General features: G+C 60.6%; 1 non-coding gene across 1 annotated transcript; it reads left to right on the top strand.

Moving 5' to 3' along the window:
• Nucleotides 1–9,724: 9,724 nt before the first annotated feature.
• LOC142792633 (small subunit ribosomal RNA) lies at nucleotides 9,725–11,539 on the top strand. The gene has a single exon (XR_012891086.1). It is a non-coding gene; the product is annotated as a small subunit ribosomal RNA (ribosomal RNA).
• Nucleotides 11,540–12,500: the final 961 nt, after the last annotated feature.

Consider the following 12,500-nt stretch of genomic DNA (forward strand, 5'->3'; position numbering starts at 1 on the left):
GGGCTCGAAACAAACCCTAAACCGCGCCAAGTACGGAAGGAACGGCGCGGAGAGGGCTCGAGACAAAGCTCGACCCTAAACCGCGCCAAGTACGGAGGGAACAGCGCGGCTAAGGGCTCGAAACAAACCCTGAACCGCGCCAAGTACGAAAGGAACGGCGCGCAGTAGGGGTTTAAAACAAAGCTGGTCCCAAAACCGCGCCAAGTACGAAAGGAACAGCGCGGTCGAGACTCGGAAGAAAAAGCTTTCAAAGTGTCGTAGCACGATGCACACTGCTGTTCGTGTGGAACAAACGTGACTACCGTGCTGTACGGTGGAGTTCTGTGCGCAAAAGCGGCGGGTGTGTTTCTAAGCACCACAGCGTTGTGTCAAAAAAGAGGTGCCTGAGAGAAACGCATGCGACTGCCGTGCTTTGCGGCATAGCACCGTGCGCAAAAACGGTGCGCATGCAAGAGGTGTCAGAGCTAGCGAACTTTTGCCACGAGCAACAGGTCACTAAAAGCCTATAGATGACGGTGTTGGAGGAAAAGAAAAATATCGAGAAAGCACTGCGGTGTGCCGTGCGTAGGGACGGGCGCGCGTGCCACATGCCGCCGAAATATGGGTGTCGGAGTGCCACATGCCGCCGAAATATGGGTGTCGGAGTGCCACATGCCGCCGAAATATGGGTGTGCCGCGCGTAACGAGGGGCGCGCGTGTTACAGAGAGATATGCCCAAACGCATGAAAGTGTACGCAGGTGTCCTAAGGCAGTTTTTTTTTTTTTTCCTCATTTTGATGTCGCCCCGGCTGACGTGGTTTTCGTTTTTCCGTGCCGCCCCGGCTGACGCGGTTTTCGTTTTTCCGTGCCGCCCCGGCTGACGCAGTTTTTGCGCCGCCCCGGCTGACGCGGTTTTCGCGCCGCCCCGGCTGACGCGGTTCCGACTTTGCACTTTTTGGCTCACCCCGGCTGGCGGCCCACTCACTCGATCGCCAGGTCTGTTTGCCCCGGTGGTTCCACCGCCAGGCTTAAGCGCGAACTTTTTTTGTTTGTTTTCTTTTGATTAAGCGCAAGCTTTTTTCTTTGTTTTCTTTTGATTAAGCGCGGGCTTTTTTCTTTGTTTTTTTTGCATTCGCCCCGGCAGACGCGGTTTTTGCGCCGCCCCGGCTGACGCGGTTTTTGCCGCCCCGGCTGACGCAGTTCGGACTTAGCACTTTTCGGCTGTGCCTGGCTGGCGGCCCACTCACTCGATCGCCATGTCTGTTTGCCACAGTTTTCCCGGTGGTGCCGCACCCGGGCTCGCCCCGGCTGACGCGGTTTCGTGCCGCCCCGGCAGACGCGGTTTTCGCGCCGCCCCGGCTGACGCGGTTTCGTGCCGCCCCGGCAGACGCGGTTTTTTGCCGCCCCGGCTGACGCAGTTCGGACTTGGCACTTTTTGGCTGAGCCTTGCTGGCGGCCCACTCACTCGATCGCCATGTCTGTTTGCCACAGTTTTCCCGGTGGTGCCGCACCCGGGCTCGCCCCGGCAGACGCGTTTTTTTTTTCTTTCGCCCCGGCTGACGCAGTTTTCGCGCCGCCCCGGCAGACGCGGTTTTCGCGCCGCCCCGGCAGACGCGGTTTTTTGCGCCGCCCCGGCTGACGCAGTTCGGACTTGGCACTTTTTGGCTGAGCCTGGCTGGCGGCCCACTCACTCGATCGCCATGTCTGTTTGCCACAGTTTTCCCGGTGGTGCCGCACCCGGGCTCGCCCCGGCTGACGCAGTTTTCGCGCCACCCCGGCTGACGCGGTTTCGTGCCGCCCCGGCAGACGCGGTTTTTTGCGCCGCCCCGGCTGACGCGGTTTTTTGCCGCCCCGGCTGACGCAGTTCGGACTTGGCACTTTTCGGCTGTGCCTGGCTGGCGGCCCACTCACTCGATCGCCATGTCTGTTTGCCACAGTTTTCCCGGTGGTGCCGCACCCGGGCTCGCCCCGGCAGACGCGTTTTTTTTTTTTTCTTTCGCCCCGGCTGACGCAGTTTTCGCGCCGCCCCGGCTGACGCGGTTTCGCGCCGCCCCGGCAGACGCGGTTTTCGCGCCGCCCCGGCAGACGCGGTTTTTTGCGCCGCCCCGGCTGACGCAGTTCGGACTTGGCACTTTTTGGCTGAGCCTGGCTGGCGGCCCACTCACTCGATCGCCATGTCTGTTTGCCACAGTTTTCCCGGTGGTGCCGCACCCGGGCTCGCCCCGGCTGACGCAGTTTTCGCGCCGCCCCGGCTGACGCGGTTTCGTGCCGCCCCGGCAGACGCGGTTTTTTGCGCCGCCCCGGCTGACGCGGTTTTTTGCCGCCCCGGCTGACGCAGTTCGGACTTGGCACTTTTCGGCTGTGCCTGGCTGGCGGCCCACTCACTCGATCGCCATGTCTGTTTGCCACAGTTTTCCCGGTGGTGCCGCACCCGGGCTCGCCCCGGCAGACGCGTTTTTTTTTTTTCTTTCGCCCCGGCTGACGCAGTTTTCGCGCCGCCCCGGCTGACGCGGTTTCGTGCCGCCCCGGCAGACGCGGTTTTTTGCGCCGCCCCGGCTGACGCGGTTTTTGCCGCCCCGGCTGACGCAGTTCGGACTTAGCACTTTTTGGCTGAGCCTGGCTGGTGGCCCACTCACTCGATCGCCATGTCTGTTAGCCACAGTTTTCCCGGTGGTGCCGCACCCGGGCTCGCCCCGGCTGACGCAGTTTTCGCGCCGCCCCGGCTGACGCGGTTTCGTGCCGCCCCGGCAGACGCGGTTTTCGCGCCGCCCCGGCTGACGCGGTTTTTGCCGCCCCGGCTGACGCAGTTCGGACTTAGCACTTTTCGGCTGTGCCTGGCTGGCGGCCCACTCACTCGATCGCCATGTCTGTTTGCCACAGTTTTCCCGGTGGTGCCGCACCCGGGCTCGCCCCGGCTGACGCAGTTTTCGCGCCGCCCCGGCTGACGCGGTTTCGTGCCGCCCCGGCAGACGCGGTTTTCGCGCCGCCCCGGCTGACGCGGTTTCGTGCCGCCCCGGCAGACGCGGTTTTTTGCCGCCCCAGCTGACGCAGTTCGGACTTAGCACTTTTTGGCTGAGCCTTGCTGGCGGCCCACTCACTCGATCGCCATGTCTGTTTGCCACAGTTTTCCCGGTGGTGCCGCACCCGGGCTCGCCCCGGCAGACGCGTTTTTTTTTTTCTTTCGCCCCGGCTGACGCAGTTTTCGCGCCGCCCCGGCAGACGCGGTTTTCGCGCCGCCCCGGCAGACGCGGTTTTTTGCGCCGCCCCGGCTGACGCGGTTTTTTGCCGCCCCGGCTGACGCAGTTCGGACTTGGCACTTTTTGGCTGAGCCTGGCTGGCGGCCCACTCACTCGATCGCCATGTCTGTTTGCCACAGTTTTCCCGGTGGTGCCGCACCCGGGCTCGCCCCGGCTGACGCAGTTTTCGCGCCGCCCCGGCTGACGCGGTTTCGTGCCGCCCCGGCAGACGCGGTTTTTTGCGCCGCCCCGGCTGACGCGGTTTTTTGCCGCCCCGGCTGACACGGTTCGGACTTTGCACTTTTCGGCTGTGCCTGGCTGGCGGCCCACTCACTCGATCGCCATGTCTGTTTGCCACAGTTTTCCCGGTGGTGCCGCACCCGGGCTCGCCCCGGCAGACGCGTTTTTTTTTTTTTTTTCTTTCGCCCCGGCTGACGCAGTTTTCGCGCCGCCCCGGCTGACGCGGTTTCGTGCCGCCCCGGCAGACGCGGTTTTTTGCGCCGCCCCGGCTGACGTGGTTTTTGCCGCCCCGGCTGACGCAGTTCGGACTTTGCACTTTTTGGCTGAGCCTGGCTGGCGGCCCACTCACTCGATCGCCATGTCTGTTTGCCACAGTTTTCCCGGTGGTGCCGCACCCGGGCTCGCCCCGGCAGACGCGTTTTTTTTTTTTCCTTCGCCCCGGCAGACGTGGTTCCCCCCCCCCCCTCCGTCTTTCTTTTTGTTTTTTTTTTTCGCCGCGGCTGAAGTGGATTTTTCGGTGCCTCGACGCCCCGGTAGTCGCGGTTTTTCCGTTTCCGCACGGCCCCGGCTGACGCTGCTCGGTCACAGTCGCCTTTTGTGGTGATTGCAGACTTCTTGAGCGCGGGTGTTTTTTTTTTTTTGTTGTTGTTGTTGTTTTATTACGCATTCGCTCCAGCAGACGCTGTTTAGACTTTTTGTTTCCTCTTTTATCCTGCGACGAGGTGACGAGGTTTATTCGGTGCCCCGCCGCCCCGGCTGAAGTGATTTTTCCTGTCCCGTGCCGCCCCGGCTGACGCGGTTGGGACTTCGCGTTTGTTCGGCCGCCACGGGTTTTGGCGCACTCGCTCGGTTGCTTGTTGTTGCCACTTGTTGCGAACCCAGGTTTCTTGAGCGAGCGCGGGCGTTTTTTCTTCCTTTCTTTCTTTGTTCTATGTGTTAGCGAATCGGCCTTTAATATCACACGAGGACTCACAACCAACAATTTTCAGTTTGAAGTGTAAAAAATCTGCAGGTGTTGACGTAACTGACTTGCCCCGTACCCTTGAGTACATCCATGAAGTTCTCGTAGTACTACTAAATCGCATTATTCCAAGTGGAGAAATTCCCATAAACTTGCAAACCTCTACACGAAAATCGGTGCGCGTGATAAAGTTGAAAATTATCGTCCGATATCAAATGTGCCTTCTATAACACAAATTCTAGGAAAAAAAAAAAAAAAAACACTTGTTCGCCGTTTTCTGCGCCGTGACTGGCAGCACTCCGGCGAAGCGAAACGGGGTCGATTCGAGCACGATATCGGCGTCTTTCGACGTGCTCGCCGGCGACCGTCGCACGAGTACGTCGCACGAGCGCGTCTGCCGGGGCGCCGTTTGCGAAGCCGACGCAAAAGTGGGAACCGCCGCTCGGATGATCGCCGCTTTCGGCAGAGTGAGTGTTGGCACTCCGGGGAAGCGAAACAGCGTGAATGCGCCCACGAAATCGGCGTATTTTGAAGTGCCCGCCGGCGACCGTCGCACGAGTACGGTAAACCGCGTCAGCCGGGGCGTAGTTCGGGACGCCGACGAAAAAGTGGGAAGCGCAACTCGGATCTTCGCCGTTTTTGCAGGAGTGAGTGGCGGCCCTCCTGCGAGACCAAGAAGCATCGATTCGTGCACGAATTCGGCGCCTTTCGACGTGATCGCCGGCGACCGTCGCTCGAGTAGGGCAAACCGCGTCTGCCGGGGCGGGCTTCGGGACGCCGATGCGAAAGTGGGAAACGCTGCTCGGATGTTCGCCGTTTTTGGCCGAGTGAGTGCTGGCACACGGGCGAAGCCAAACGGGGCCGATTACGGCACGATATCGGCGTCTTTCGACGTGCCCGCCGGCGACCGTCGCACGAGTACGGTAAACCGCGTCAGCCCGGGCGGAGTTCGGGACGCCGATGCGAAAGTGGAGAACGCCGCTCGGATCTTCGCCGTTTTTGGAGGAGTGAGTGGCGGCACTCCGGAGAAGCCAAGGAGCGCCAATTAGCGCACGATATCGGCGTCTTTCGACGCGCTCGCCGGCGACCGTCGCACGAGTAGGGCAAACCGCGTCTGCCGGGGCGGGGTTTACGACGCCGACGCAAAAGTGGGAACCGCCGCTCGGATGTTGGCCGTTTTTGGCAGAGTGAGTGCTGGCACTCCGGCGACGCGAAAGAGCGCGAATGCGCCCACGAAAGTGGCGTATTTGGACGTGCGTGACGGCGACCGCTGCAGGAGTACGAAAAACCACGTCAGCCGGGGCGAGCGACACACGGCGGTCTGGGTGCTTATCGCTGCTATTATAGGGGCACCCCGGCAGACGCAGAAAAAAAAAAAAAATTTTCGACCTTCTTTTTTGCTGGTCGAGCTCGGGTAACCCAGGTCGCAATGGGAGCCGCGCACGAAAGCGGCGTCGCGAGACGCGTTCGCGGTCGCTAGTCGCACGAGCTCGGCAACCGCGTCAGCCGGCGCGGAGTTCGGGATGCCGACGGCTAAGTGGGTACCGCTGCTCGGATGTTCGCCGTTTTTGGCCGAGTGAGTGCTGGCACTCCGGTGAAGCCAAGGAGCGCCAATTCGTGCACGATATCGGCGTCTTTCGACGTGCCCGCCGGCCACCGCCGCACGAGTACGGCAAACCGCGTCTGCCGGGGCGGGGTTCGCGACGCGTACGCAATAGTGGGAACCGTCGCTCGGATGTTCGTCGTCTTTGGCCGAGCGAGTGCTGGCACTCCGGCGAAGCGAAACGGGGCCGATTCGGGCACGATATCGGCGTATTTCGACGTGCTCGCCGGCGACCGTCGCACGAGTACGGCAAAGCGCGTCTGCCGGGGCGAGGTTTGCGACGCCGACGAAAAAGTGGGAAGCGCCGCTCGGATCTTCGCCGTTTTTGCAGGAGTGAGTGGCGGCCCTCCTGCGAGACCAAGAAGCATCGACTCGCGCACGATATCGGTGTCTTTCGACGTGCCCGCCGGCCACCGCCGCACGAGTACGGCAAACCGCGTATGCCGGGGCGGGGTTGGCGACGCCGACGCAAAAGTGGGAACCGCCACTAGGATGTTCGCCGTTTTTGGCAGAGTGAGTGCTGGCACTCCGGCGAAGCGAAAGAGCGCGAATGCGCCCACGAAAGTGGCGTGTTTGGACGTGCTTGACGACGACCACCGCAGGAAAACGAAAAACCACGTCAGCCGGGGCGAGCGACCCATGGCGGTCTGGGTGCTTATCGCTGCTATTATAGGGGCACCCCGGCAGACGCAAAAAAAAAAAAAAAATTTTTTTCGACATTCTTTTTTGCTCGTCGACCTCGGGTGACCCAGGTCGCAGTGGGAGCCGCGCACGAAAGCGGCGTCGCGAGACGGCTTCGCGGTCGCTAGTCGCACGAGCTCGGCAACCGCGTCTGCCGGGGCGGAGTTCGGGACGCCGACGGCTAAGTGGGAACCGCCGCTCGGATGTTCGCCGTTTGTGGCCGAGTGAGTGCTGGCACTCCGGCGAAGCCAAACGGGGCCGATTCCGGCACGATATCGGCGTCTTTCTACGTGCTCGCCGGCGACCGTCGCACGAGTACGGCAAAGTGCGTCTGCCGGGGCGGGGTTTGCGACGCGTACGCAATAGTGAGAACCGTCGCTCGGATGTTCGTCGTCTTTCGCCGAGCCAGTGCTGGCAATCCGGCGAAGCCGAACGGAGCCGATTCGGGCACGATATCGGCGTCTTTCCATGTGCTCGCCGGCGACCGTCGCACGAGTACGGTAAACCGCGTCAGCCGGGGCGGAGTTCGGGACGCCGATGCGAAAGTGGGAAGCGCCGCTCGGATCTTCGCCGTTTTTGGAGGAGTCAGTGGCGGCACTCCGGTGAAGCCAAGGTGCGCCAATTCGCGCACGATATCGGCGTCTTTCGACGTGCCCGCCGGCCACCGTCGCACGAGTACGGCAAACCTCGTCTGCCGGGGCGGGGTTTGCGACGCCGACGCAAAAGTGGGAACCGCCGCTCGGATGTTCGCCGTTTTTGGCAGAGTGAGTGCTGGCACTCCGGCGAAGCGAAAGAGCGCGAATGCGCCCACGAAAGTGGCGTGTTTGGACGTGCTTGACGACGACCACCGCAGGAAAACGAAAAACCACGTCAGCCGGGGCGAGCGACCCATGGCGGTCTGGGTGCTTATCGCTGCTATTATAGGGGCACCCCGGCAGACGCAAAAAAAAAAAAAATTTTTTTCGACATTCTTTTTTGCTCGTCGACCTCGGGTGACCCAGGTCGCAGTGGGAGCCGCGCACGAAAGCGGCGTCGCGAGACGGCTTCGCGGTCGCTAGTCGCACGAGCTCGGCAACCGCGTCTGCCGGGGCGGAGTTCGGGACGCCGACGGCTAAGTGGGAACCGCCGCTCGGATGTTCGCCGTTTGTGGCCGAGTGAGTGCTGGCACTCCGGCGAAGCCAAACGGGGCCGATTCCGGCACGATATCGGCGTCTTTCTACGTGCTCGCCGGCGACCGTCGCACGAGTACGGCAAAGTGCGTCTGCCGGGGCGGGGTTTGCGACGCGTACGCAATAGTGAGAACCGTCGCTCGGATGTTCGTCGTCTTTCGCCGAGCCAGTGCTGGCACTCCGGCGAAGCCGAACGGAGCCGATTCGGGCACGATATCGGCGTCTTTCCACGTGCTCGCCGGCGACCGTCGCACGAGTACGGTAAACCGCGTCAGCCGGGGCGGAGTTCGGGACGCCGATGCGAAAGTGGGAAGCGCCGCTCGGATCTTCGCCGTTTTTGGAGGAGTCAGTGGCGGCACTCCGGTGAAGCCAAGGTGCGCCAATTCGCGCACGATATCGGCGTCTTTCGACGTGCCCGCCGGCCACCGTCGCACGAGTACGGCAAACCTCGTCTGCCGGGGCGGGGTTTGCGACGCCGACGCAAAAGTGGGAACCGCCGCTCGGATGTTCGCCGTTTTTGGCAGAGTGAGTGCTGGCACTCCGGCGAAGCGAAAGAGCGTGAATGCGCCCACGAAAGTAGCGTATTTGGACGTGCTTGACGGCGACCGCCGCAGGAGTACGAAAAACCACGTCAGCCGGGGCGAGCGACCCACGGCGGTCTGGGTGCTTATCGCTGCTATTATAGGGGCACCCCGGCAGACGCAGAAAGAAAAAAAAAAATGGGGACATGGCGTGCGTCACCGTGCGGCTTCGCAGCGTTGCCGAAGTCGCCGAGCCCTTCGACTGAGCCGAACGGCGGACAGGGAACGTTGGTCGGCCGTTCTAACCTGTCGGTGCCACGCCGAGACGTCGTTAAGGAAAACCGCGTCGTGGGCCTCTACGACGCCGTCGAGTCGTTGTACGTTTGGTGTCCAGCGTGTCGGCGGCGAGTAGCGGACACGTCGTTCACGACTTCGGTCTTTCGCAGTCGACGCGAACTTGCGGAGAGTCGTGGTGCCTCACGTTTTCGGCAGAAACCGCGGCGGAATTTTCCCGTGCGTGCGCGCACGACCTCGGTGCTGTGCCGTCAGCGTAGTGTTGCACAAACTCGTGGCCTACCCAAGGTGCGGTACGTTTGCGGCCGTATCCTCGGTGGGAATTTCGTGAGTAGGGTCGCAAATTCTACGACCTCGGCGGGTTTGAGAGCGACGTAGACTTGTGGCACGCTCAACATGCCACACGTTTCGGGGCACACCCGCGGTGAAATTTTCTCGAGTACGCTCGTATTAGGGCCCAAGGAGGTCTGGGTACTTATCGCTGCTATTATGTGGGGGTTCTCGTGAGCGGCGTACGCGAAAGCGACCGGGTGTCTGATATGCGGCGGGCTTCGGCCTCGTCAAGCGTGTCCTCGGGTCTGCTCCAGGGGAATCCACGGCAGTCGTCTGCAGCCTCATCCGCTTGATGCGTTAGGGGCTGGTTGTCGGACGGTGCCGTTTTACCACGATATCGAGGTGTGTTCCGTGTCGTCCTCGGGCGATTCAGATGCGAAAGCGCCGAAGACGCGGGCGTGACCCGTCGTCTGGCGGCTTTGCAGTCTCGGCTCCGTTGCTAGTTCCGGCCGGTCCACCGACAGTGCAGCGGGCTTGGGCAACCCGCACGGCGCGACCGAGTCGATGCAACGAAAAAGAGCGAGCATGAACGTGCTTCTTGCCGCACGGCTCCCACTCGTCTTTCGGGAAGGTTGTGCCGTAGCGAGCTCGAACGCCGTCATCTCGGAGTGCAAAATAAGCGTGTTGGGGCGCCTGAAGGTGGCCTCCGCCGCACACAGACTGCGTCCGGCCCGCCGAGGGCGAGGACGGACGCGCAGTCGAACGATTACCTGGTTGATCCTGCCAGTAATCATATGCTTGTCTCAAAGATTAAGCCATGCATGTCTAAGTACATGCCGAAATAAGGCGAAACCGCGAATGGCTCATTAAATCAGTTATGGTTCCTTAGATCGTTTCTTCCTACTTGGATAACTGTGGCAATTCTAGAGCTAATACATGCAGTGAGCCTGGAGCCCTTTGGGTAACGGGTGCTTTTATTAGACCAAGATCGATCGGGTTTCGGCCCGTATTGTGTGGTGACTCTGGATAACTTTGTGCTGATCGCATGGCCACGAGCCGGCGACGTTTCTTTCAAGTGTCTGCCTTATCAACTTTCGATGGTAGGTTACTTGCTTACCATGGTTGTTACGGGTAACGGAGAATCAGGGTTCGATTCCGGAGAGGGAGCCTGAGAAACGGCTACCACATCCAAGGAAGGCAGCAGGCGCGCAAATTACCCACTCCCGGCACGGGGAGGTAGTGACGAAAAATAACAATACGGGACTCTTTTGAGGCCCCGTAATTGAAATGAGTACACTCTAAATCCTTTAACGAGGATCAATTGGAGGGCAAGTCTGGTGCCAGCAGCCGCGGTAATTCCAGCTCCAATAGCGTATACTAAAGCTGCTGCGGTTAAAAAGCTCGTAGTTGGATCTCAGTTCCAGACGAGTAGTGCATCTACCCGATGCGACGGCTCGGACTGAACATCATGCCGGTTCTTTCTTGGTGCACTTCATTGTGTGCCTCGAGATGGCCGGTGCTTTTACTTTGAAAAAATTAGAGTGCTCAACGCAGGCGAGTCGCCTGAATAAACTTGCATGGAATAATAGAACAAGACCTCGTTTCTGTTCTGTTGGTTTTTGGAATACGAGGTAATGATTAAGAGGGACGGACGGGGGCATTCGTATTGCGGCGCTAGAGGTGAAATTCTTGGACCGTCGCAAGACGAACTACTGCGAAAGCATTTGCCAAGAATGTTTTCATTGATCAAGAACGAAAGTCAGAGGTTCGAAGGCGATCAGATACCGCCCTAGTTCTGACCATAAACGATGCCAACCAGCGATCCGCCTGAGTTACTCAAATGACTCGGCGGGCAGCTTCCGGGAAACCAAAGTATTTGGGTTCCGGGGGAAGTATGGTTGCAAAGCTGAAACTTAAAGGAATTGACGGAAGGGCACCACCAGGAGTGGAGCCTGCGGCTTAATTTGACTCAACACGGGAAAACTTACCCGGCCCGGACACTGGGAGGATTGACAGATTGAGAGCTCTTTCTTGATTCGGTGGATGGTGGTGCATGGCCGTTCTTAGTTGGTGGAGCGATTTGTCTGGTTAATTCCGATAACGAACGAGACTCTAGCCTATTAAATAGGTGCGGGGTTCCCAGCACCTTACAACCTTCTTAGAGGGACAAGCGGCTCCTAGCCGCACGAAACAGAGCAATAACAGGTCTGTGATGCCCTTAGATGTCCGGGGCCGCACGCGCGCTACACTGAAGGAAGCAGCGTGTCTTTATCCCTGTCTGAAAAGACTGGGTAACCCGTGGAACTTCTTTCGTGATTGGGATAGGGGCTTGCAATTGTTCCCCTTGAACGAGGAATTCCCAGTAAGCGCGAGTCATAAGCTCGCGTTGATTACGTCCCTGCCCTTTGTACACACCGCCCGTCGCTACTACCGATTGAATGATTTAGTGAGGTCTTCGGACCGATGTCCGGCGCGGCCTTTCGGTTGCGCCGGTCTGTTGGAAAGATGACCAAACTTGATCATTTAGAGGAAGTAAAAGTCGTAACAAGGTTTCCGTAGGTGAACCTGCGGAAGGATCATTAACGGATTGTGAAGGGTGAGCGCCTCAGCTGCGTCTGCGCCCGACACTTTCTGCCGCTGACCCCGTTTGGACGCGGGGTCGGCTTTTCCCCACGGGGCTGCCTGAATGTGGAGCGGCACCCCGTGACAAATTGTTGCGCCCAGCGGACGCCAACACCGCGACCTTGGACGGTCGGCCAGGTGGCGGACGCGGGTACAAACGGCGCAACGCACTCATAGGTCGGCTTTCGACCCGCCACTGCACCGTGGCTCGAAGCGCTCGAAATGCGCGACCCGACCGCTGCGGGACCGCCTAGTACTGTAAACAGGAGCGGCGGAGCGCGAACGGCGAGTCGTGGTTACGTCGGTAGAAGGCGAGGCTGCGCGTTCCCGAAACGCCAGCCGAGTGCCCTCCCGACCGTTCGAGCGTGCAAGAACGAGACCCGACAATCGCGCGGCGACTGCCAAGTACGAGAGGAACGGCACAAGCGTCGGCGGTCGGTCAAGGAACTGGCGATGTGACGGGTCCGCTGTGCACCAGTGCATACCGTCCCGCCGTCCGCGGCAAGCGCCTCCGCGTCCTCGGGTGACGGAGGCTGCCGGTCGGTTCTTGCAGGCGAGGGATCTCGCTGGCACCGGTTCGCGTTGACGCGCGGCCGGTCATGGCACGGCGATGCGACGGCCGAGGTGCGCAGTACTCGATGGAGGAACCGCACGCTCCGATGACCGTCCCGCCCTCCGCGGCGTATGCGTACCGACCGTAATGGTTGCAGCAGCGCCGGCCGGCTTTTGAATTCGCCACACGAAACACGGTGCGAGATCGCGGTTAGGGGAGCGTCGACGTTGCCAGGCGTTTTGCTTGCTGCCGAGGGAAAGGCGGCACGGCCACGTCGCGCTCGTCGCGATTAGCGGGTCTGCGCGCTTTGGGAAGGTGCCGCAACGACTTGCCGAAAGAGGAAGCACGGAAGAACGAGGGACTTGGAC

The sequence above is a fragment of the Rhipicephalus microplus genome, unplaced genomic scaffold, assembly GCF_043290135.1.
Source record: "Rhipicephalus microplus isolate Deutch F79 unplaced genomic scaffold, USDA_Rmic scaffold_230, whole genome shotgun sequence".
Lineage (NCBI taxonomy): Eukaryota > Metazoa > Arthropoda > Arachnida > Ixodida > Ixodidae > Rhipicephalus > Rhipicephalus microplus.